The sequence below is a fragment of the Mercenaria mercenaria genome, chromosome 18 (genome assembly GCF_021730395.1).
Source record: "Mercenaria mercenaria strain notata chromosome 18, MADL_Memer_1, whole genome shotgun sequence".
Lineage (NCBI taxonomy): Eukaryota > Metazoa > Mollusca > Bivalvia > Venerida > Veneridae > Mercenaria > Mercenaria mercenaria.
Genome location: NC_069378.1, coordinates 35,328,381 through 35,355,317, shown reverse-complemented (window position 1 = coordinate 35,355,317; position 26,937 = coordinate 35,328,381). Strand labels below are relative to the sequence as shown.

Here is a 26,937-nt window from a genome sequence, read left to right as displayed (position 1 = left end):
GCAACCAGCAGTTCCCATTTTGGAAAAGGTGACTCTTTTTTTTATCTTCAGCATTTAAGTAGGAATTCAAGTTGTGAATCTTCTCATTTTAGTTTCATTTTCTGTAACATAATTATTTTTGTCACACCTGCACAAATCAGTTCTCAGTCAAAGTTCAAAATGTATAGCAAATTATGCATATATATATTTCCAAACTTGTTCTTACTGGAAAACACTACCATTCTAACAATGTGCTCAATGAAACTCAACAGTTGGAAAAGAGAAGAATCTATCTATCTCCACTGACTTTATCAACTTTTACACAAGTGCCAGCCAGATACTGTAGATAATCAGTGGTCATGAATCTGTCGGACAGTTATGTTAGCTAATACTGAAACGCTAACGGATTCTTTGAGATTAAATCATGATTCAGACTGCTGATTCCATTGGAAGAAATGAGACAAAGAGAACTATTATGAACAGAAATACACACCTTATTTCTTGGATAAAAAGAAGTTTGGTCCGTTAGGTGGAAGTGGCAAACAACAACAAAAATTAGGCACAGCGGTAAGACTGTCAATATTAGGTTATTATATACATATATTTTACACTTTGCACAATATACACTTCAAACTTCAGCATTCTCTAGAAACTCTTATAACTTATAGTCTGCCAAATTTGTACATATATTTTGAAGATCAAGTCAACACTCAACAGTGAAGCATAAAATTCCAAAATGAATTCACTTTAGGTGTACAAATACACTTGACATTGATCATAAAAATATATCCACTGCAACTGAATTAGATGATAAAATTGTTTAAAAAAATATCACATCTTACAGTGATTAAAATTTTGATTAATATCCAATAATCTGTGCCTACCTGTCTTGCCTCCTACACCAGCTAGAATGTTTAGAATAATTGAGTAACTAAGTGATAGATCTTATTTCATGATTCATTCCCATTATATTACCATATAGGATTATACATGAAACGTCCTAGTTTATAACACACAATACTCCTACTACATGAAAAATAGATCAATGTGACATTTCCCCCACTGCAGAAATTTTGATAAAAGCCAACAATAAAAGAATCTTTGGAGACTGTTTTGGTCTCTCGCTGCTGATATATAAAATACATACAGGAACCATGCCAGAGCACATAAAAATTTGAAAAATGAAGCTAATGAAGTATTTAACATTTATATGATCAGTAGTGTATATATATTTATACAAATTTAAAATGTTATAATGCAAACTTAAAAGGGAACAAGCAAATTCGATGAATTGGTATCCCCCGCCGAAAGGGTCTGTGGTGAGGAACGGCAAAAAATATATCTGGCAAAAAGTTAAGAATGTTACAAAGAAGCAAATAATTTCATTAGTCAAAATCAAATTAACAGAAAATGAATGCTTTTTTTGGGGGGAGGGGGGGGGGGGGGGGGTGGATGGGAGGGGTGAGGGTACAAAACATAACATGTTGATTATAAATATTGATGAAAAATTAAAAGGAAAGAAAAAAAAATGGCAGGGGGGGGGGGGGGGGGGGGGGGGCAGATGCATGATCGGTGTGGTGACTGGGTGGAGGAGTGAGGTGGGTGAATGGTACAACTTTGCATGTTGATAAATATTCATGGAAGGTTTGAAAAAAAAAAAAGAAATAAAAAAGGAATGAAATAAAGAAAAAATTTGGGAGGGGGGGAAGGGGGAGGGGGTGTGACCAAGGTAAGGTTGCGACCAGATGTGGGTACACAAACTTCACATGTTTATAATAAATGTTCATGGAAAAGAAAAAAAGTTTAATGAAATTCTTCCAATTGGTTGGTTTGTTGTGTACAAATCTGTGGATTTTTAAACAATTAAAGGGCAATAACTCCATGGAAAATTGATCAATAACAAGAGCTGTCTCCATAGGATGACACATGCCCCCGATGGCACTTTGAATGAGTAGTTATGGCCGATGTTAGAGTTTAGGACCTTTGACCTACGGAGCTGGGTCTTGCGCGCGACACGTCGTCTTACTGTGTCACACATTCATGCGTAGTTATTTTAAAATCCATGCATGAATGACAAAGATATGGACCGGACACGCCCATCAATGCACTATCATGAAAAATGACCTTTAATGTCTAAGTGTGACCTTGACCTTTGAACTACGGACGTGGGTCTTGCGCGCGACATGTCGTCTTACTGTGGTACACATTCATGCCAAGTTATTTGAAAATCCATCCATGGTTGACAAAGATATGGACCAGACACGCCCATCAATGCACTATCCTTTAAAGTCTAAGTGTGACCTTGACCTTTGAGCTACGGACCTGGCTCTTGCGCGCGACACGTCGTATTACTGTGGTACACATTCATGCCAAGTTATTTGAAAATCCATCCATCGATGACAAAGATATGGACCGGACACGCCCATCAATGCACTATCCATTAATGTCTAAGTGTGACCTTGACCTTTGAGCTACGGACCTGGGTGATGCGCGCGACACGTCGTCTTACTGTGGTACACATTCATGCCAAGTTATTTGAAAATCCATCCATCGATGACAAAGATATGGACCGGACACGCCCATCAATGCACTATCCTATAATGTCTAAGTGTGACCTTGACCTTTGAGCTACCGACCTGGGTCTTGCGCGCGACACGTCGTCTTACTGTGGTACACATTCATGCCAAGTTATTTGAAAATCCATCCATCGATGACAAAGATATGGACCAGAAACGAAAATTGCGGACAGACTGACAGACCGACAGACGGTTCAAAAACTATATGCCTCCCTTCAGGGGCATAAAAAAAGAAAATGACGGGCATCATCAAAGTATGTTGGTTCATATACATTTCAAGTTTCATGAAATTCTACAAACTTGTTACTGAGAAATGGCTGCAGACGTGTATTTTTCATTAAATCAAGGGCAATGAACTCTAAGAGAAATTGACCAATCAAAAAAAAAAACTTGACAGGCATCATTGCAGTATGTTGGCTCATGTTTATTTCAAGTTTGATGAAATTCTACCTACTAGTTACTGTGAAATGGCTGCGGACGGACATTTTTGTGCATTTTTCATTAAATCAAGGGCAATAACTCTAAGGGAAATTGACCAATCAAAAAAAAAAAACTTAAAGGGCATCATCACAGTATCTTGGTTCATGTTTATTTCAAGTTTGATGAAATTCTACCTGCTAGTTACTGAGAAATGGCTGCGGTCAGACATTTTTCATTAAATCAAGGGCAATAACTCTAAGGGAAATTGAACAATCCAAAAACAAGAGGGCCATGAAGGCCCTGTATCGCTCACCTGACCTTATGACCTAAAGATCATCAAGATCAACATTCTGACCAAGTTTCATTAAGATATGGTCATAAATGTAGCCTCTAAAGTGTTAACTAGCTTTTCCTTTGATTTGACCCAGTGACTTAGTTTTTCACCCCACATGATCCAGATTCAAACTTGACCTAAAGATCATCAAGATTAACATTCTGATTAAGTTTCATGAAGATACATTCATAAATGTGGCCTCTAGAGTCTTAACAAGCTTTTCCTTTGATTTGACCTAGTGACCTAGTTTTTGAGCCCCACCTGACCCAGATTTAACAAAAGCACCGTCTTGCGGGTGCTGACGCTCATCTGATTTTTTTTTGTATAATAGAAATATTGTCCTACCATGATTTTCTAAGTCTAAAAAGGGCCATCATTCTTGCAAAAAGCAGGATAGAGTTATATTTCTTGATAAACAGCATCTGCTTATGATGGTGAAAAACTGTTGCAAGTTTTAAAGCAATATGTTTGATAGTTTATGAGAAAAGCTGACTTAACCTTTACCCTGCTAAATTTCTAAAATGGACTGGTCTATCATTCAATTTGGGCAGTACCGTTTATTATTCAAAGGGGTGTTCACTGAAAATTTACTGACTGAATAGCGAACAGTGCAGACCATGATCGGCCTGCACGGATGTGCAGGCTGATCTTGGTCTGCACTGGTCACAAAAGCAGACACATATGCCGGCAGCAGGCTAAAGGTTAAACATAATACTCAACCAAGAAAACTGATTTTCCAAGAAAACTGATTTTCTAAGTCCAAAAGGGGCAATAATTATTGTAAAAAGCAAGATGGAGTTATGTTTCTTGATGTACAGGGTCAGCTTATGATGGTGAACAAGTGTTGCAAGTTTCAAAGCAATAGCTTTGATAGTTTAAGAGAAAAAGTTGACCTAAACATAAAACTTAACCAAGAAATCTGACATTTTCTAAGTCCAAAAGGGGCCATAAATCTTGCAAAAAGCAGGATGGAGTTACATTTCTTGCTGTACAGCAATAGCTTTGATAGTTTAGGAGAAAAGCGGATCTAAACATAAAACTTAACCAGGCAATGCCAACGCCGATGCCGACACCGACGCCGATCAAGTGATGACAATAACTCATCATTTTTTTTTCAAAAAATCAGATGAGCTAAAAATGACCTATAGATCATCAAGATTAACATTCTGACCAAGTTTCATTAAGATATGGTCATAAATGTGGCCACTACAGTGTTAACAAGCTTATCCTTTGATTTGACCTGGTGACCTGGTTTTTGACCCGACATGACCCGAACTCGTCCAAGATTTTATTGAGGGTAACATTCTGACCAAGTTTTATTAAGATTGGACCAAAATTGTGACCTCTAGAGTGTTAACAAGCTTTTCCTTTGATTTAACCTGGTGACCTAGTTTTTGACCCCACCTGACCCAGATTTGAACTTGACCTATGAAGCATCAAGATTAACATTCTGACCAAGTTTCATTAAGATATGGTCATAAATGTGGCCTCTAGAGTGTTAACTATCTTTCCTTTGATTTGACCTAGTGACCTAGTTTTTGACCCTACATGACCCAGATTTAAACTGAACCTTGAGATCATCAAGATTAACATTTTGACCAAGTTTCATGAAGATATAGTCATAAATGTGACCTCTAGAGTTTTAGCAAGCTTTTCCTTTGATTTGACCTGGTGACCTAGTTTTTGATCCCAGATAACCCAATATCAAACTCGTCCAAGATTTTATTAAGAGTAACATTCTGACCAAGTTTCATTAAGATTGGGCCAAAATTGTGACCTCTAGAGTGTTAACAAGCTTTTCCTTTGATCTGACCTGGTGACCTAGGTTTTGACCCCAGATGACCCAATATCGAACTCGTCCAAGATTTTATTGAGGGTAACATTCTGACCAAGTTTCATTAAGATTGACCTCTAGAGTGTTAACAGTCAAATTGTTGATGACGGACAGACGGACGACGACGAACACAGGGCGATCACTAAAGCTCACCTTTGAGCACTTCGTGCTCAGGTGAGCTAAAAACATGAAAGTAGGTCAGTAGGTCAAGATCACAGTCAAGTGACCCTCTAATCACATGAGGTCATCATGTAACTATAATTTAGCAGTCTAGGAAATATGATCTGATAAGTTTTTAAGTAAAGCAACCTCAGTCCAAAATGAGGTCAAGGTCAAACTGAGGTCAGGTGATGTCTGAAGATGAGGAATGGTCACAGGTTACATCTGCATTAGTATCAAGTCATTCTAGTAAGGGGTATTGATGCTAGACGAAACGGTCCCATTTGGTTAACCTCGTAAGGACAGGACAATCACTATATGCCTCCCGCATCAGTAGATGCTGGGGGCATAAAAACAGCTTCTAACTTCTAAGGCACCAAAATGGATGGAAGTGTAAGTTGGAATCAATGAATTTGGACATCCTGGGATAACCAGCATGTTTATACAAAAGAAAGACTAATGAGGCCATACTGGTACTGATGATAAACCTGAACAGAAAATGAGGTTTTTTACCTGTAACTTTTTTATTTCTGCAAATTGTAATCAATGGTCGGTATCAAAATAATGCTTAACCTTTGCTGAAAACTTTACATAATTCGAATTTATATTTAGTAAGCAAACTCACACGAAGTGAGGCCCTGAAAGGGGAATGTAAAATGGGGACTGTATGAATGTTGACTGATGATAAATTCAAACACTTGTCATTTACAAAATTTTCTTGGTATTATTATATTGAAACTTTCCCCAAAAAGCTGCAACAATCATTCCTGATCAAGTAATGAAAAGTTACCAAATGTCAGGCCTTCATGTTTCGGCAGTAAGCATGCGCAAAAAACACCCTCTTCCCCAGTAATTTTGGATAATGCCTGCTGCACAGTAAATGGGCCAAATGTGTTAGCATCAAAGTCAAAAATTAAAGTTAAAGATTTCTTACCTGTTAAGCCTTTTTCATGAAGTTATATGTTTTAACTTCATGAAAAAGTAAAATAATAGATAACTTTTTGCTAATTTTTGTTTTTATACATCATTTTCTATCAGTGGTTGGGCAAGGGGACGGACGTTACATGGGAATGTAAAAAGCTTGTTTCTGAAGCTGTTTACTGTCATTCAGATGAGAAAATTCACCAAATCAATAAACCAGTATATCTTTACAAGAAACTTATAAAAAATTTGCCAAAAATTGGAAAAAAATGTTTTTTTGTTATTTTACCTGTCGAAGCAGAGAAGGAAAAAAATAGCCATACTCGTATTTTTCCTGTTACCATTTATAATATTACACTTAATTGGATAACAACCTTTTAAATGAAAACACAAGAACATAAGTTATTAAACATTTAATTTTTTTGTATATTTCTTTTTTATTTAGGCTTCAAAACTAGTAAAGAGAAACTGATGGCAAAGGGGGACGGACGTTACATTATGAGGGGACGGACGTTACACTAATTATATACATTTGTTTTTCAAGCTTTAATGTGGCTCTACTGAATAAAAACAGATTCTGTTAATGTTAAACCTATCTAGATGAATGAAAAATGATACAAAGTAATAAAATAAAAAGAAATATGCTGAATTAGAGTCTTAAAATATGGAGGGAAAAAGAAAACAGTAATATTTTTTAATCAGGAAATTGATAGTGTTCGTCTTATGTATTCACTGACTTAATGAAAAGTGTTTCTAAATTTTCATTATATGCTACTATGTCATTCAATAAAAGATATGTGTGTGGTAATGGTACATCTTACTGCTATAGTTAAGTAAATTAGGATGGACGTTACAAATTCACCATAATTTCTAACAATTTTTTTTTGCAAGAACTATGTTGAAGGATAAAACAAAACGAAACAGAACAAAATGAGAAAATGTATTAAAATACAAATGTATTTCTTTTCATGAACATGTAAATGATATGTATCATATACTATCATACACTTTTAAGAAAGTGACAGCAGTCATCATCTCAGCACAAGAAGGGGATAAGAGCTCTGACATCAAACACTTTTTTAACCGAGGTGAGGAGGATCATTTTGTTTCACTTTGAATTTCACAGATACCACTATGAATCATATTGATATACATAGATTAAGAAAAATCCCTTAAGTATGTAATCTGAAACTAATGCTGAAAATACATTTAGATAGACAGTATTTTCTATTCCCCAGTTTTGGGGATTGAAGGAAGGATCCATTAGGAGGGGAAAATATGTTTTAATGACAAATACTATTTGGGTCCTTAATATGAGTTTGAAAAAAAAATACCCTGGACCCTGTACAACAGTTGGTACATTTACTTAAAATATCTGTGGTTCATTGCCATGACACATGTATCAGATTTTGTTTATGAAATGATCATAATTTAGAGAAAAAAAAATATTCAATTTAAGGGTCTACACAACCATGTGGCCATCATCACTGGCATGAGCCTGGATCATAAAATTAGTTCAACTTAAAAGAATTTCACACATTTAGTCCCACTCCTAATCTGCATATGACAGCAAGCTCCTCCCCTTTCTGACAGTTTTTCAAAAGAAATCACTTTGTATATACAAGGTTCATTAACGAGTCAGTGTTTTTACAAGGACAAGGTATGGATCCAGAAATGTATATACAGGGTCCAGTTTTATGGCACCTTGTATAACGCTTAAGTTTTCCCAAAGTATGTGTTTATACAAGACTCGTTAAGAGGTTAAGTGTTGTTTTTAGAATCTTACAAGGATCCAGAGATATATATATGTATGAACTGGGCCCAGTTAAGTGGATCCATTTTATCAGTTTTGTATATTTTTCTCATGTTGTTTTTATAGCCAACTGTTGTTTCAGCAGGGGTCTCGTTACATGTGACATATTATTCTTTTGAATAATGGCCTCATATTTGTAAATAAATGCTTCATTGGGAATGATTTAACACACAGCATCTTTATTTATCAATATATAACCTTCAAAAAGTTACTGATGGATAACAAAATCACAACAAATGAAGTATACAATTATCACAATTTTTGTAACATCCGTCCCTTTTCTGTAACGTCCGTCCCTATATGTTTCAGATGAAGATGATACAACATCATATAAATCTAAATGAATCTTTTTATATATTTATTACTTATTGATGCATGTCCTATCAAACAGGAGTTAATATCATTTAAATTTCCTCACATAGCATAAAAACAAAGATTTTTGCTCTAATTTTCAGTTTTTTTTTCTAGTTTTCAATTTAAAATCCTCAAAAGTATGAAAAAAAATTTTTTTCAACATTGTTTTTGATAATTTCATACTTTTTACATACTCTTGTGAAATAATAGTGTCAGATATTACCATCAAAACATGAAAACACTACATTTTGTACATGATTAAGAAAAGCATATATAGGGGGACGGACGTTACAGGGACGGACGTTACACGTAACTTTTGATATTTCGTCATTTTTTTCCCAGCAAGGCTGCAGATCTATTTATTTTTCATTTTTTCATGATAGGTATGTCATTAAGCATATATGAAAGTAATTAATATCAATATATTCATATTCAATTATAAAATAATAGTGGGGGACGGACGTTACACTTTTTTTCACGCAAATGGTTTTTTGGGTGCTTAAATGGACTTTTTTACTAAAATGTCCATTGATAAGTGCTGCAAGAATTTTTTTCATATTCTACAAATACATAGTAAGACAGTGAGCAAGAAAATTATTTTGAATATGTAAAATTAAGACATTTTGTGTTCAATTCAAAATTTAGCATTTTTGTTAAAAACAGTGGTGTTACATGAGTCACTCTTTATTATCATATTCATAAAAATGTAACGACTTCAGTGATCATCAATGTTATACATCATTTTGAAGCTAATAAAATTATCTGCTTAAAGGTTTTTAAATCAAACTTATATTTTGTTATTTGAACATACTGTAGCATTTTTTGAAAAGGGTTAAAATCCAATGCTAACGCATTACATGAAAAAACGGCCTATTTTCAGCCATAAAATGGCTTTCAAATTTTTTTTTGGTTGATTAAATGATTTTTTTTTTACTGCAGCATTTGAATACTAATAAGACACATTGAAAACAGTTTTAACAAAACTTGAAACAGATGTTCCTCTATAAATAAAATGCAATTACATGTTTTTTGAAAAAATTGGCCCATTTACTGTGCAGCAGGCAATAAATATTTTTTATACAAATAAATGTAAGTCATTTATTTATACAGAATATTTACCAATTTTGTTTTTGTTTACACCAGTTGGTGTTTTAAGTGGAAACTATTAGATGGTGTGTTCAATTTTATAAATAACCGATTGCAATCGAACATTTCCAAGGTGGTCGACTTTATCATCTGTCCAGGTTTATCATCAGTACCATTAAAGGAACTGATACATCATAAAAAAGTTCATTAAGAACATAAGAGATAATCATGGTTGATATCTTGCATTGTCTGGTGACAAAGCTATTACCATAAATGTTGAACAACACTTGACTTTTACTTCCAGGGTATCTAACCAGAAAAGGCATCTACAGGTGTTTTACCATACTGCAATACAGCTACCAAACCCAGTATTACCACATTCACTTTAAGTTGCTTCCTCACCATAAGAGTGAAATACTAGAGCTGACACAGGAGTGACGAATTATACCCCCACAATATGGCCTTGTCACAGAACTAAGCCAGTGTCAAAGCTGAACTTGCTTGACTATTGACCTACTGACCTAAAATCAATAGAGGTCATCTGGTCATGATCAGCTTCCCTATGAAGTTTCATGATCCTTGGCCCAAGCATTCTGAAGTTATTGTCCGAAAAAGGTTTAAATGTTCAAGGTAACTCTGACCTTTGACCTTTGGAACTCAAAATCAATACAGGTCATCTGCTGGTCATGACCAACCTCCCTATTAAGTTCTGTGATCCTGGGCCCAAGCTTTCTGAAGTTATTGTCCGAAAACCTTTTAAATGTTCCCGTTCACTGTGATCTTGACCTGTGACCTACTGACCTCAAAATCATTAGGGGTCATCTGCTGGTCATAACCAAACTCCCTATCAATTTTCATGATCCTGGTCCCAAGTTATCATCCGGAAACCGTTCCAACTGTTCTGAGTCAATGTGACCTTGACCTTTGACCTACTGACCTCAAAGTAGAACTTGACTTGTATTTGATGATGTTACGCCTGTGTACCATAATTTATGATCCTAGGCCTAAGCGTTCTCAAGTTATCATCCGTAAACCATTTAACTGTTCTGAGTCACTGTGACCTTGACCTTTGACCTACAGACCCCAAAGTCGAACTTGACCTGTATTTTATGATGTTTCAATGTATACTAAAATTTATGATCCTAGACCCAAGAGTTCTCAAGTTATCATCCGGAAACCGTTTAACTGTTCAGGGTCACTGTGACCGTGACCGATCTACTGACCCCATATTCAAACTTGACCTGTAGTTTCTTATGTTACACCTGTGTACCACAAATTATTTAAATCGGTCAAGACTTTCATGAGTTATTATCTGGAAACCATGAAAACCAAAGGCCCGACCGACCATCAAGCTCACTCCTATATACCCCCCAACTTCGTTTTGTGGGGGTAATTTATTAAAACAAGGCAGTCTGAAAGACAGCTAAATCCCCCGCCACTGCTATGGATAGTGAAAGGGTAAACCTTTGACCTTTAACTGTGACCTTGACCTTGAACTGACATGGCTGACTCATGAATTCTGCACAACGTCTTGATGAGGTGATCCTTTGACCCAAGTTTCATAAAAATCCTTCAATGGGTTAAGGAGATACAGAGCTCAAACCTTTGACCTTGAGTTGTGACCTTGACCTTGAGTTGACATGGCTGACTCTTGAGTTCTTGATGAGGTGATCATTTGACCCAAGTTTGATGAAAATCCTTCAAGGAGTTTAGGAGATATAGAGTGGACACAAAATGGAAGGCTCAAACCTTTGACTCTAAGTTATGACCTTGATCTTGAGCCAGCATTGCTGACTCATAAGTTCTGCACATCGTTTTGATGAGGTGATCATTTGACGCAAGTTTTATAAAATTCCTTCAAGGGGTTTAAGAGATACAGAGTGGACACAAAATGGAAGGCTCAGACCTTTGACCTTCAGTTGTGACCTTGACCTTGAGCCAGCATGGCTGACTCATGAGTTCTGCACATTGCCTTGATAAGGTGATCATTTGACCCAAGTTTGATGAAAATCCTTCAAGGGGTTTAGGAGATATAGAGCGGACACAAAATGGAAGGCTCAAACCTTTGACCCTAAGTTGTGACCTTGACCTTGAGCTGACTAATGGGTTCTGCACATCGTCTTGATGAGGTGATCATTTGACCCAAGTTTATAAAATTCCTTCAAGGGGTTTAGTAGATATAGAGGGGACACAAAATGGAAGACTCAAACCTTTGACCTTGAGTTGTGTCCTTGACCTTCAGCGGACAAGGCTGACCCATGGGCTCTGCACATCGTCTTGATGAGGTAATCATTTGACCCAAGTTTCATGAAAATCTTTCAAGGGGTTTAGGAGATATGGAGTGGACACAAAAGTGTTACGGACAGATGGACGGACGGACAAAAGGACGGATGGAAAGACAGAAGGAGACCATTCCTATAACACCCCACCACTTGTGGCGGGGGATTAATTAAACAAGGGCCATTTTGGATGTGGCCATCTCCCCATAATGTGAATGTGGCAAAGAAGATACAAAATACTTTGAAATGCTGAACTGTATGCATATTAGTTCAAAAGAGAAAAGGTTTATCAAGACAACCGTATACACACTGCAGTTTCTTTACGATGCTCATTAATAAACTGATATCATAATAGGTAACTTTCCTCAGGAAGTAAAGAGTTTAAAGCTGTAGATGGAATAACTTCAATGTGTGATTTAGACATTCTTAAGTTGTAAAGGAAAACACTGTCTGTATCAGCTTCATTTTTGGACAAGAAATGCCGAATTAACAAGAATAGGAAATCTGACAAACACTACTGACTGCTGGTAATCCATTACCTTAGATCAAGTCCTTCCTTAAATACCTCCCTTTCCTTACTGACTGTCATATGGATAATCCTTATAATCAAATACTCCACTGTTCAAATATTTTCTCATCTTCAAACTTTAATATACAAATACACCCAATTGATTGTAAATGGAGCTCTCACTCATTTGCAAAGTTTTTGACCCAAATATATTACATCTTCCAAAAGAGCAAACTGAATGTACATGTACATATTAAAGTAGCCTTTCAAAAGTAAAACTGATGAGAAACATTGCCAGATTTACATCAAATATCAATCTTCTAACACAACTCGTATTTTTTATTAATATCTTTCTAATTACTTTAATTAAACTTTTGAAATTTTTAACACATTTTGGAAATATCTATTGTTTATGTGTCAAAATTAAAGCAAAATCAATGCACGCATGAACCGCATATTAAATTTTATTCATTCTGATATTAAAAAGCCACACAAAAAGGTTTCACTATAGTATAGCGTGTAGCTTTAAATGAGTGAAACTTCAATCTTTTGATGCCAGAGACTTGACTTTGAAAGGATTTGTCCCAACAGTTCCTGAAAAACCATGCTTATACATGTACATGCAAAATTTGGACGCCATTGCACCTGTGAGTCCAATAGCTCTCTACCTGTTCTTTGAATAGTTGAGCTAAAAACTCAGTTAAGAAATATATTTGTCATCAAAAGGTTAAGTTATCTAATTAAGCACACAGATGATTGGCAGGTACATCATAGGCTGGGAGCTTATCACAACTAGCAGTAGTATGAATCACAGGCAATTATGGAATGCTTGTACTTCAAAGTTTTTATTCTTAATATGATTGAGGTATATGCCATTAACTGTTTAATTCATCTACCATACATGAATACATTTCTCTTTCCTCTAAATACGATTAATCTATATCTGTCTTAAATCCTTCTATTTCATTTGATATAAAAATTATAAGTGGTAACTGTGTGGGAGTGATTTTACTCAATGGCATTATAATAACTATTTTTATGAAAAAAAAAACAACAAAAGACGCTCAGCTGGATTTGAACCGCAACCCATCTGTTCCTCTGGGCAAGAAATCGTACTATAAGTATAATACTTTTGAATAACCAATGGGCAATATTAAACTTACAGAACAAGAGGTCCGCCTACAGGTGCCATCATTCGGACAGTATGTAAGAAAAGAGCTATAGTTCAGATTTTCTAAGTACAAAAAGGTCCATATTTCTGACAAGTTAGAGTTATGGTTTTTGACCTACATTGTCCCCCTAATGATGATAAACAAGTGTGCAAAGTTCCAAAGCTATAGCTCTTATAGCTTTTGAGAAAAAGTGACCTAAACAAAAAATTTAAACAGGAAACTCAAATTTTCTAGGTACAAAAAGAGCCATAACAAAATGCATTCCAGAGTTATTTTTTCTTGGTCTTCACAGTCACATAATGATGGTTAACAAGTGTGCAAAGTTTCAAAGCTGTAGCTCTTGCAGTGTTTGAGAAAAGGTGGATCTAAGCAAAAATTTTAACCAACACCGACACCGACCATCAAGTGATGACAATACCTTATAGATTTTTTTTCAAAAATCAGACAAGCTAAAAATCAATTCATCCAACCAGATCACGAAGATAATATGCACATTTCCTCTTGACAGGAAAATTTCTTTGAAGTTTGGCTAAATTCAAACCAGTGGTTGCTGAGGAATACTCCTGACAAAAACTGTACTATAGTATACTAATGTTGAGTAATCAAAGGGCAAAAACTTTAAAATCATCTGACCGAAACCTAAAGACAATAATATTATATATCAAAATAATATTATGTACATCTCCTCTTGATAGCAGAGCTTCCTGTGAAGTTTTAAATGTGGGGTTCTCAATATGTAAATGTATATTGGAATTCCAACCAGTGACCGGGACAAGAATCGTACAATGTACCATAGCATATTACTGTTGAATAATCAAAGGGCAATAACAAGGTGAACAAGAGCTGTCCGTAAGACAGCCAAGCTCGACTATTCGAAATATTGTCCCAGAAGCAGGAAAATATTACCCAAAAAGGTTAAATATCAAAAGAGTTTTAAGTTCAAAAGGGGACATAATTTGACCAAAATGCATATCAGTTATGGGACTTGCTGCTATCAACTAGTTTTAAAAACCGAAGGCACATGTGAAGTTTCAATTCAATATTGCATTAGTTTTGGAGATAGAAACTTGCATGTAAAACTTTAACCAGAATTTTCAAGTCTAAAAGGGGCATAATTTGCCCAAAATACATGCCAGAGTTATGGGACTTATCCAGTGAGGTTAGAATAATTTGATCTAGTAAAAGAAAAAATAAGTTTCAAATCTATATGCCTTTTAGTAATAGCTGTATGTACTTGCACGCAAACTTTAACCAGAATTTGCTAAGTCCAAAAGGGACATAATTTGGCCAAAATGAAGGTCAGAGTTATGGGACTTGCTGCTATCAACTAGTTTTATAACCAGAGACACATGTGAAGTTTCAAATCAATATCGCATTAGTTTTGGAGATAGTAACTTGCATGTAAAACTTTAACAAAATTTTCTAAGTCTAAAAGGGGGCATAATTTGCTCAAAAAACATGTCAGAGTTATGGGACTTGACCCAATGAGGTTGGTAATTGATCTACAAAAAGGAAAAATAAGTTTCAAATCTATATGCCTTTTAGAAATAGCTGTATGTACTTGCACGCAAAACTTTAACCAGAATTTTCTAAGTCCAAAAGGGGGCATAATTTTGCAACAAGAGCACCGCCTTGCGGGTGCTGACGCTCATCTGATTTTTTTTGTGTAATAGAAATATTGTCCTACCCATGATTTTCTAAGTCTAACAAGGGCCATCATTCTTGCAAAAAGCAGGATAGAGTTATGTTTCTTGATGTACAGTGTCCACTTATGATGGTGAAAAACTGTTGCAAGTTTTAAAGCAATAGCTTTAATAGTTTATGAGAAAAGTTGACTTAAACATAATACTCAACCAAGAAAATGATTTTCTAAGTCCAAAAGGGGCAATAATTATTGCAAAAAGCAGGATGGAGTTATGTTGCTTGCTGTACAGGGTCAGCTTATGATGGTGAACAAGTGTTGCAAGTTTCAAAGCAATAGCTTTGATAGTTTAAGAGAAAAAGTTGACCTAAACAAAAACTTTAACCAAGAAATCTGATATTTTCTAAGTCAAAAGGGCCATAAATCTTGCAAAAAGCAGGATGGAGTTATGTTTCTTGCTATACAGGGTCAATTATGATGGTAAACAAGTGTTGCAAGTTTTAAAGCAATAGCTTTGATAATTTAGGATAAAAGCTGACTAACATAAAACTTAACCAAGAAAACTGATTTTCTAAGTCCAAAAGGGGCATAAATCTTGCAAAAAGCAAGATGGAGTTATGATTCTTGACGTACAGGGTCTGTATGATGGTGAACAAGTATTCCAGTTTCAAAGCAATAGCTTTGATAGTTTAGGAGAAAAGTTGACCTAACATAAAACTTAACCAAGAAATCTGATATTTTCTAAGTACAAAAGGGGCCATAAATCTTGCAAAAAGCAATGATGGAGTTATGTTTTCTTGCTATACAGGGTCAGCTTATGTGGTGAACAAGTATTCCAAGTTTCAAAGCAATAGCTTTGATAGTTTAGGAAAAGCTGACCTAAACAAAAACTTAACAGGCAACGCCGACGCAGACGCCGACGCCGAAACCGTCAAGTGATGACAATAACTCATCATTTTTTTTCAAAAAATCAGATGAGCTAAAAATGAAGGTCAGAGTTATGGGACTTGCTGCTATCAACTAGATTTATAACCCCGAAGACACATGTGAAGTTTCAATTCAATATCTGCATTAGTTTTGGAGATAGAAACTTGCCTGTAAAACTTTAACCAGAATTTTCAAAGTCTAAAAGGGGGCATAATTTGCCCAAAATACATGCCAGAGTTATGGGACTTGATCCAGTGAGGTTAGTAATTGATCTAGTAAAAGAAAAAATAAGTTTCAAATCTATATGCCTTTTAGTAATAGCTGTATGTACTTGCACGCAAAACTTTAACCAGAATTTGCTAAGTCCAAAAGGGGACATAATTTGGCAAAAATGAAGGTCAGAGTTATGGGACTTGCTGCTATCAACTAGTTTTATAACCCAGAAGACACATGTGAAGTTTCAAATCAATATCTGCATTAGTTTTGGAGATAGTAACTTGCATGTAAAACTTTAACCAAAATTTTCTAAGTCTAAAAGGGGGCATAATTTGCTCAAAAAACATGTCAGAGTTATGGGACTTGACCCAATGAGGTTGGTAATTGATCTAGAAAAAGAAAAAATAAGTTTCAAATCTATATGCCTTTTAGAAATAGCTGTATGTACTTGCACGCAAAACTTTAACCAGAATTTTCTAAGTCCAAAAGGGGGCATAATTTGGCAAAAATGAAGGTCAGAGTTATGGGACTTGCTGCTATCAACTAGATTTATAACCCCGAAGACACATGTGAAGTTTCAAATCAATATCTGCATTAGTTTTGGAGATAGTAACTTGCATGTAAAACTTTAACCAAAATTTTCTAAGTCTAAAAGGGGGCATAATTTGCTCAAAATACATGTCAGAGTTATGGGTCTTGATCCAGTGAGGTTGGTAATTGATCTAGAAAAAGAAAAAATAAGTTTCAAATCTATATGCCTTTTAGAAATAGCTGTATGTACTTGCACGCAAAACTTTAACCAGAATTTTCTAAGTCCAAAAGGGGGCATAATTTGGCCAAAATGAAAGTCAGAGTTATGGGACTTGCTGCTATCAACTAGTTTTATAACCCCGAATACACATGTGAAGTTTCAAATCAATATCTGCATTAGTTTTGGAGATAGTAACTTGCATGTAAAACTTTAACCAAAATTTTCTAAGTCTAAAAGGGGGCATAATTTGCTCAAAATACATGTCAGAGTTATGGGTCTTGATCCAGTGAGGTTGGTAATTGATCTAGAAAAAGAAAAAATAAGTTTCAAATCTATATGCCTTTTAGAAATAGCTGTATGTACTTGCACGCAAAACTTTGACCAGAATTTTCTAAGTCCAAAAGGGGGCATAATTTGGCCAAAATGAAAGTCAGAGTTATGGGACTTGCTGCTATCAACTAGTTTTATAACCCCGAATACACATGTGAAGTTTCAAATCAATATCTGCATTAGTTTTGGAGATAGTAACTTGCATGTAAAACTTTAACCAGAATTTTCTAAGTCCAAAAGGGGGCATAATTTGCTCAAAATACATGTCAGAGTTATGGGACTTGACCCAGAGAGGTTGGTAATTGACCTAGAAAAAGAAAAAATAAGTTTCAAAGCTATATGCCTTTAATTGATGGCTGTATGTACTTGCATGCAAAAACTTAACCAAGGTGTGACGCTGACGCCGACGCCCACGCCAGGGTGAGTAGAATAGCTTGACTATTCTTCGAATAGTCGAGCTAACAACAACTGACCAGAACATAACCGGAACACGAAGATAAAATGGGCATCATTCTCTTTATAGTGAAGCTTCTTACAAAGTTTGCAAAATTCCAACCGGTGGTTGCTAATTATAAGAAATACTCCAGAAAAGAATTGTGGGATGGACGAACAAAGCGGTAACTATATGCTAGCATAAAATGAAAATTAGAAATTTATGATCATGTTTAAACATTTTAATGTTTCTTTGTTCCATCAAATATTCAAAGTTATTTAAGAAAAGCCACGGGTGGGGATCCAACATATGTATTCCCAAATGGGTAAAAATTTCGCAGAAAAACAGGTGAGGTTTTTATTTATGATTGAATTTTGTGGAAATGACATTGTTTTGCCAAAAAAATCGCGATACAGTGCAACCGAGTATACATTAACCAGCACGTAAGTGCATTTACCTTACCTGTATTAGTAGAAATGACAGAGAAAAACTTATCCTCTGTGAAGCGGTATGACTGAAAATTAGCAACATTTTTTATCAACAGATGGAAATATGTTGTAATTGCCCTGCGCCTGCTTAAATTTTGCCCTCGAAACCTTCCATATGCAAAACCCCACCCAGAAAAAGAAAATTATGGTGATCACTTTGCTAGTAAAATGTTTTTGGGCGAAAAACCGAATGGGATACATATGTTGTGCATGGGCTACATATATGGTGCATTAGACTTTTTTATATTTTTGCATATTTCCGACATTCACAGGTCAACACACATAAGCAACACATAAACCCCATCGGATTTAGGAGAGATGCGTTGACTCCTAAGTGGAAATGTTCTACAACATCTGATATAAGCTTAAAGCTGTGCTCGTTTATAAGTTATCCCTTACATACAAATGTATATAATATTTGGACTGATGTGACATATACTTGGCACGTATTTCCTGTTCGTTTCTTTATCCTGGTACCATTTATGCTCAAGATCCATGGAGTTCTTAAAAATCTAATGCATCACATATGTAGCCCATGCACAACATACGTATCCCATTCCGTTTTTCGCCCAAAAATATTTTTCTAGCAAAGTGATCGCCAAATATTTTTTCTTCTGGATGGGGTTTAGCATACGGAAGGTTGCGAGGGCAAAATTAAGCAGGCGCACCGCAAGTAAACAACATATTTCCACCAGTTGATAAAATGATGCTATTTTTCAGTTATACTGCTTCACGGAGGATACGTTTTTCTCTGTCATTTCTACAAATACAGGTAAGGTAAATGCACTTACGTGCTTGGTAATGTATACTCGGTTGTACTGCATCGCGATTTTTTGGCAAAACAATGTCATTTTCACAATATTCAATCACAAATAAAAATCTCACGTATTTTTCTGTGAAATGTTTACCACATATGTACTACCGGAAGCACAACATATGATTTTAAGAGGTGCCAATATGGGAATACATATGTTGGATCCCCTCCTGTGAAAGCAAGTTCATTTTACACAGTATAATTTTAGTTGGAAAAATCTTTTGTGTTTCACACAATATCTTACAATGCACTGGATTATATTTCTCTTCTTTACCCCTGACAGTGTGAAATGTCAGTTTTATTAGGGAATATGGAGATGGTCTAAAAGGGTCTGAGACCAATAGAATACTGAAGAAATAATTTTGCTATACAAAAAAATAATCTTAATGAGGTGGTCTTATTTAAGGTGTGGTCTAAATGCGGGGTTTTCAAATTGTATATATATAAATAACCTATAAACCATGCAGTGTTCCTGGATTCCGTACCTGTACTAATCTATTCTCCAGAAGTAACTGCTAACTTCTCCACATGAATCAGAGGCAGAAATCAAAATGACTTCTGGTCCAATCTCTTTTTATCAGACTGTCACTGTGAACATGACATTGGGCTGGGATCAAACTCATGACCTCTTGATCTGTTCCTTGATGAAGTAAAATTTCATGTAATGCATACAGGTATTTTAATGAATGGCAAGCTTTTGTTTATATCCAGGATTTCTATGATCATATATTATATCAATTCTGTGTTACTCAAATATATGCTCTTTGCACTGAACACCAATAGCCCAACTACATTGTATATCTGCACAACATATACAGTCAAAAGCACCAAATTATGCCTTTTTATTTGATTCCACTGCACCCCCACTCCCCCTCCCCCCTCCACTGTCCCCCACCCCCACAAATAAAAAGTCTATGATTTTACAGCTTCATCAAGTGCACTTAAATTTCGAACAGGGATCACATTCCACAAAGCCACAGAAAGAAATTTCAAATTGACAACATCATTACAGGACATCATCAAATCATCTTAAGCTTTGATATTGTCTGTCATATAAGTATGCTGTTGTTTTTTTATAATTAATGCTTATTTATTATCCAACAGGTGTAACTGGAAAGAAAAATCTACTGGAGATGAAACTTTGTGAATTTTCATGAAATCAGTGATTGTGAGGGGGGCGGAGCATTTTGGATAGTCATAAATACATGTATCTCACATAGTTGCCAGTTCAAATACAGTAAATGGCTTTTCAAAAGATTTATTACTTCACAAGGGACAGAAGCTGGAAATTATGATATCTGAAGTAGTGGCGTTTATCATAAGCAATTCATAATGCCCTTTTGGCATCAAGGGGATATAAAAAAAATTTTGAAAAGGTTCATGGACATATAAAAAAATCTTAGACATGTGTATTGATATTACTCACTTCAAAAAAGATTTTGTATATCTGGTATATATCTGGTATGACAGTCTTTTTTGACAAAAAGTTAAAATTAAATGATTTTACCCTCTCAGTTAGTGACATAACATTTTTTAACATTTTGACCTCAATGGGTTATGTCAGTTACAATGCAAATTAAAAATAAAATGTAAAATAATAAAATAATGAATATTGAAGGTAAAATGAGCATGTATACATCTAATATTTTGGACTACCTCTCAATAGGACAATGGTGTTGCAAAAGACATGGAAAATACATTTTTGAAATGATGCCAAATGACACTTTTTCATCCTATTTAATGTTGTTGTTTTTTTGTAACTTATGACATTTTGAGTTCAATGAAAAAATACATCCAATTGTTTCTAAAATTCCTTAAGAGAGGAGGAGGAGATTGCACTGTCAATTGCTTTGTTTGTATGTGTTTGTACGTTTCTTATCTCTAACAAATAGATAACAGTACATGTTTGCACAGAGATAACTCCATCTTGCGAAAAATCTCATTCAAGTTGAACTTGAAAAGAAACACCCAAACCAAGGACAAGGCACTGACCCAGACATTTAGTGATATTGCAATCCAAAATACACAAGTACATTTTTGTTCATATTTATGGGGAAATCTGGCGTATATTCACCAGCAGTTATAGTACCATATTTGATTGCTACAGAAACTGTACCAAAATGCTGAATTAATTTGTAACAATCTCATAATGTAAATTTCCCAACTTGTATCCTCCCAAAATGATAAAGGTTTCCCAAATTCACTGAAAAGTTGAGCTCAGATGAAATACATGTAGTCAGTTTGTTTAATTGCATCAAAATTTAAGTACAGAAGTACAAATCGTTCTGAGTAACGGTATGTGCTAAAACATAATGTCATGCCTAGTACTGTTAGGTACCCAAAATTCTGTGTATTTATTCACTGTTCAGGTAAAACTATCTTTAATTGTATTCATATTTATGATTTTACACCTGAGAACAGACATCGCTGTATTTACACAGTTTGGTCTGGGGAAATGGATTTTATACATTACAGAGCCGACATGCACACAATTCAAATTTGTAATTAGTGAAATAATATTAAGTATCAAAAGTCAAAAACTTTAAAAAAAACTCACTGAAATGATCAATCTTGATGCTATAATGAGACTCAGTGACAAAATGCAAGAACAAGGAAGGTTATGTCAGAATGTTGGTCACTGAAATGTTCAAAAGATGTGGGAGACTGGGAAAAGTCATTGTAAAGACTAGGTTGACAAGATACAGCTATAGCTTTTGAAAAGTGTTTGATGTTTGTTTTCTTTTTCATTAAGGTTTGCAAACCTTTGCTTTCAATTTTAGCATTACCCCTCAAAATTTTCCCAATTTTTGGTAATAACGTGTCATTTCTTCCCAATTTACAAAAGGGGTGATGTCATTGACCTTGACCAGTGGGGTTATTTTAAAACGTTGTTTTCTGGTAAACAAACAATAATGCTACTTAGCAGTTATCTGATGTGATATTCAAAATTTTATGCATCAACATGATTATTGTGTTTAGAAAACTGAACATTTAAAGGAACTGACCTCCAGATCACACAACAACAAAAGAAGGGGAATTTATTAGATATCAGAAAGTCATTGCTTTCTTTGAAACATATAGTTACTGACAGATTTAATCTATATGTTATAGAAACACTAGAATTAGTTTTTTTTTACTAATTTTTCCATTCAAAATTGTAAAGCGTTTGTAACAGGATACCGGAGGTAAACTGCTTTATATTTTACCATCATTTAAAATTTTTATTGCCACAGCAGTCCAGGTTCCATTCCCCACTCAGGTATGTTTTTTTTCTTGATTTGGCATTTTTAAGACAGTTTAGAAACAAAAACTCATGTTGTAATGTTCATATCACTAAACTTCAATTTTAAAGAGAGATCATTTTTAGCAAAAATCTGGAGGTCAGTGCCTTTACACAAAGGTTCACAGTCATTAGGGCCTAATGATTAGGCAATATTTATTACACTTATTCTAGTATATTTCATTCTGATTATTGTTTACAGCTACCATCAGCCTATCATAACAGCTAAAGTTAACAAAATTTGAAAACATGTATGTCCTGATAAATTAAATTTCTCTAGTATCAAGTGGTTTAGTCCCAATTATTTTCTATGATACATGAAATTATTATGAATAGCAGTCATGCTTTATTACCAGTATATTATTTATAATGTGTATCAACTGGCAATCAAGATATGTGTCAAAAATGATGTATACTAGTATATGGGACAAAGATATCAAATGAAATGATCAGTAGGTGGGACAGTTCTCATTTTTGCCTTCAATAATGATTTTCTGGATAGTGAAGTACTTTTGTGTTATCTATTATTTTGTTCAGCAAGAAAAATACAGTTTCTTTGATTGGAAAAACAATCTGAGTCTATACTATTTTAAAACTTGTCTTGAGAATTTTTTTTCAACTTTTTAACAAAAAGTTGCAAAACTGCACTTTCTATGCTTTAAACATCATCAGATCAGTGATGTTAGAAATCAACTTACTGATGCTCTAAAGGCATAACCCCCTTATTGTATTCATTTTTTTACCCAAAAATAATTTCCGAAAAGTCTCACTTAATAATAATAAAAAAAAAATCCAAAAAAAAAAAAAAGTTCTGCCCAGAGTGAGTAGATCTACCTACCCTAACTTTTTTTAGCATGTTACTGGAAACAAAGATTTTTTTAGGCCTTACAGGTTTTTTTCATTTGGTGTGATGTGAGAGCTAAGTGCACCAATTTACTAACTATTTATGCTTTTCCTCCTCTCCATGTAAAAATAGAAATATTTGATTAAAAACAAGAAGCTGCGTTCAATAAACGCTTGATGCCCCCAGTGGCATCCTTGTCGATACAAAGCAACCTAAGTCTGAAATGAGGTAAAGTTCAAGGTCAAACTGAGGTCAGGTGATGTCTGAAGATGAGGAATGGTCACAGGTTACATCTGCATTAGTATCAAGTCAATCTTGTAAGGGATATTGATGCTAGACGAAACAGTCCCATTTGGTTAACCAAGAGATGGCCCATATAAAGCAACCCAAGTCCAAAATGAGGTCAAGGTCAAACTGAGTTCAGGTGATGTCTGAAGATGAGGAATGGTCACAGGTTACATCTGCATTAATATCAAGTCATTCTAGTAAGGGGTATTGATGCTAGACGAAACGGTCCCATTTGGTTAACCAAGAGATGGCCCATATAAAGCAACCTAAGTCCAAAATGAGGTCACGGTCAAACTGAGTTCAGGTGATGTCTTAAGATGAGGAATGGTCAAAGGTTACATCTGCATTAGTATCAAGTCATTCTTGTAAGGGGTATTGATGCTAGACGAAACGGTCCCATTTGGTTAACCTCATACGGATGGACGAACAGACGGACAGGACAATCACTATATGCCTCCCGCATCAGTAGATGCTGGGGGCATAAAAAAACTCTTGCATCGACAGTTTTTCATTGATTTTGGAATTTCCCCAATTATAGTTTATATCAAAAGTCTCAACAGCTAAATAAATTTAATAGAATATAGTGTAACTTAAGTATGATTTGGCTGGGTGTGAGCCATGGAGGACATGCTCTCTTGTTGGTTAGAAGTTTTGTTCAGCAGTTGTTAACTTCTCCAGAGGACTTGACCACCGTATTGACTAGGCAAGTTTGGTTTGCATTATGTGCAGTGTGATGATGCATACTACTTATATACTCTGTTGCTGGTTGGTGCTGGTGCCATAGCCCGTATGAGGCTGGTTTGGCTTTTACATGGCCTTCTGGGATACTCCTGGTGCCGGCTTCTTTTTTTTTTGCGTGCAACATGTCGTCTCATCATGGGGAACATTTGTGCCAAGTAATATTAAATCACTTCATGGATGGCAGTTATGGACCGGCCAGGAAAAAAGCCCTGTTGACCTCAATTGTGACCTTGACCTTTGAGCTAGGGGTCTAAAAGTTGTGCATGACACATCGTCTTATTATGAGGTACATTTGTGCCAAGTAATATTAAAATCCCCTCATGGATGGCAGAGTTAAGGACCGAACAGGAAAAAAGGCCCTGTTGACCTTTGACCTCCAACTGTGACCTTGACCTTTGAGCTAGGGTTCCAGGTTTTGTGCATGACATGTTGTCTCATCATGGGGAACATTTGTGCCAAGTAATATTAAAATCCCTTCATGGACAACAGAGTTATGGAACGAAAACGAAATTGCGGACGGATAGACAGAATGACAAATGGACGGAATTTAAGCGCATTCCTATAGTCCCCAAAACTGGTTTTCAACCAGTAGGTGACTAATAATGGCAATCAAAATTTAACATGGATGACAAGTCAAAGATTTGAAAGAACCTGTGAAGTTTGGCTGAAAACTGCATAGTGATTTAGAAGATATTCTTTGAAGAAATAGTGATGACAGACAGACAACATGGATCCAACGATCCTAAAAATTGACACTAGAACTTCATCATGCTCAGGTGAGCTTACAACTTACAAGTGAAATGTGTCACAAAATGTTGCTTATAATAAATGTAACTGATCACCTTTCATACATAAATTTATACCAGGACATGCAGAGATGCATTTAACCTTTCATTAATACTTGTAACTAAACTTGAACAGTCCTTACTCCTTCGGCTTATTGGCATGGCTTATTTTATAATCTAACTCTACTGTATATAGTGGAGTTTTAGTTCCCATCTCTGGCCAAAAATTTTACAGCATCCCTATTTAAACATCAGTTGGACTTATGCATACCACAAGTAAATCAGTTAATTTCAAGCTGTCTCAGAAAATAATCTTTCAGCAGAATTCATGCATGCACGATCTTGAGGCAAACTCTTTCAGCAGGTTCTGTAAAATTTAGTCTAGATTGAACAAATCAGTCAATTTATTGATGGCCCTTTATTGATAGCCTGTAAAATATACACTTTTTTAGACCTGGATAAATATGTTTGTTAATCAACTGATAATTGTGAATAAATTAAACTGATGATTGTTGGAACATGTGCTACTTTGTTGCAGATATTTGTGTTGACAATGGATATCAACCGTCCACTTTATAAAATGGTTACTATTCAGTGAAGCGTGAATACATTAATTCTGAATACATGTTGGGTGTGTTGGAACCGGTATAAAAGTCCAGGAATGTCTGACATCGGCTGTGGTATTTGCAAATAAATTTCTAAAGCTATAACCTGCAATACATTTTCTTATCAACAATTAGAAACAGTGCAAACAACAAACAAAATTAAATATATACACACCTGTCGGCAAATCCTAAACAAAAAATCACAGGTGTATGAATACTTGACTAAATTTAGAATTTGCGTCAACAATTTATACGTACGCCAGGTAAAAAATAGGTCTTAAACGGACGCTGTATTCACTCGGACTGTTTTATATATCTCGAAATTTCAATAACATAAATACATTTATTTGACAATACAGCGGAAACTGTGTATTTTTGGAATTAAATAATTTATAGAAAATTATTTATAAGGGTAGCGTTGATCCGGTTCCAAGGGAGACAACTCGTTCATAATTGCCAATTCCCCGTCCCGTACCGTACAAGTTCAAACTGAGGCCCAGTTTTAAAAATATTTACGTGGCATTGTATGTTCATAAATCAACTCCAGTGCAGCGAAGAGAGGTCCAGGGATGTGAGTCCAATCGCTTCATGAATATGTCCTATTTCAAGAAAGGAATCAAGGCCGCGTCATACCAAAGACCAGTAGCTTAACTACTGTTCCTCTATATGGCACCCTTGGCAAAAAATCCCTCACATAAAAATTGAACGAGTACAACGATCTGCAGCTCGATACGTATGTAACAATTATGGTCAAACAAGCAGTGTCACCCAAATGCTTCAAGATCTTAACTGGCTATCCCTTGAACAACGCCGCATCAAAAATTCCCTAAGTTACACTCTTTTTAAAATTAAGTACAGTCTTATTGCAGTTGCCCATAACCACCTCATATCTACAAGGAACCTGAACTACTTGATCCCACAATCCTATACACATACAATTCTTGGAATGGTCTTCCCCTACACATACAGTCCAGCCCCAGTTTGATTCTATTCACACGAGAGGCTGGCAACTATAACCTTCTAATCTATATCTAAGTTTTTAATCTTAGTAAATGTAGTTCTTTTTAACTTTGAACGTAATGAGCTTGCTCATCTTCTAACAGTCTGTCCTAGACAAGCGCCTCCCAGATATAATCAGAACTGATTGTTGGGCAGTACACAGCAGATGTAGATGTAGCCCCCTTGCTTGGCGTTCAGCATTAAAAGGGAATCTGGCTTCTCTTCTCTCATACCCTCGCGGCGATGGATTCCATCAGGAATGAGGTGTCGATAGTGATTGATATAAGCTGTATAACTTGCTTCACAATCGACCTAAAATAAATTAGAATAAACTAAAGAAATCAAGTGAGATGTCATTG

General features: G+C 35.4%; 1 protein-coding gene across 3 annotated transcripts in view; it reads right to left on the bottom strand.

Annotated features, from left to right (window-relative positions):
• Window positions 1-25,814, bottom strand: part of LOC123538397 (villin-1-like) — a 155,475-nt gene extending 129,661 nt beyond the window's left edge. For 2 of the 3 annotated variants that reach the window (XM_045322475.2, XM_045322476.2), the window contains exon 1: window positions 25,755-25,814. The gene's annotated coding sequence lies outside the window, so the exon portion shown is untranslated. Of the gene's footprint in view, window positions 1-19,521; window positions 19,544-25,754 lie in introns of those variants that run through there. The other variant, XM_053529572.1, reaches the window with a different exon arrangement.
• Window positions 25,815-26,937: the final 1,123 nt, after the last annotated feature.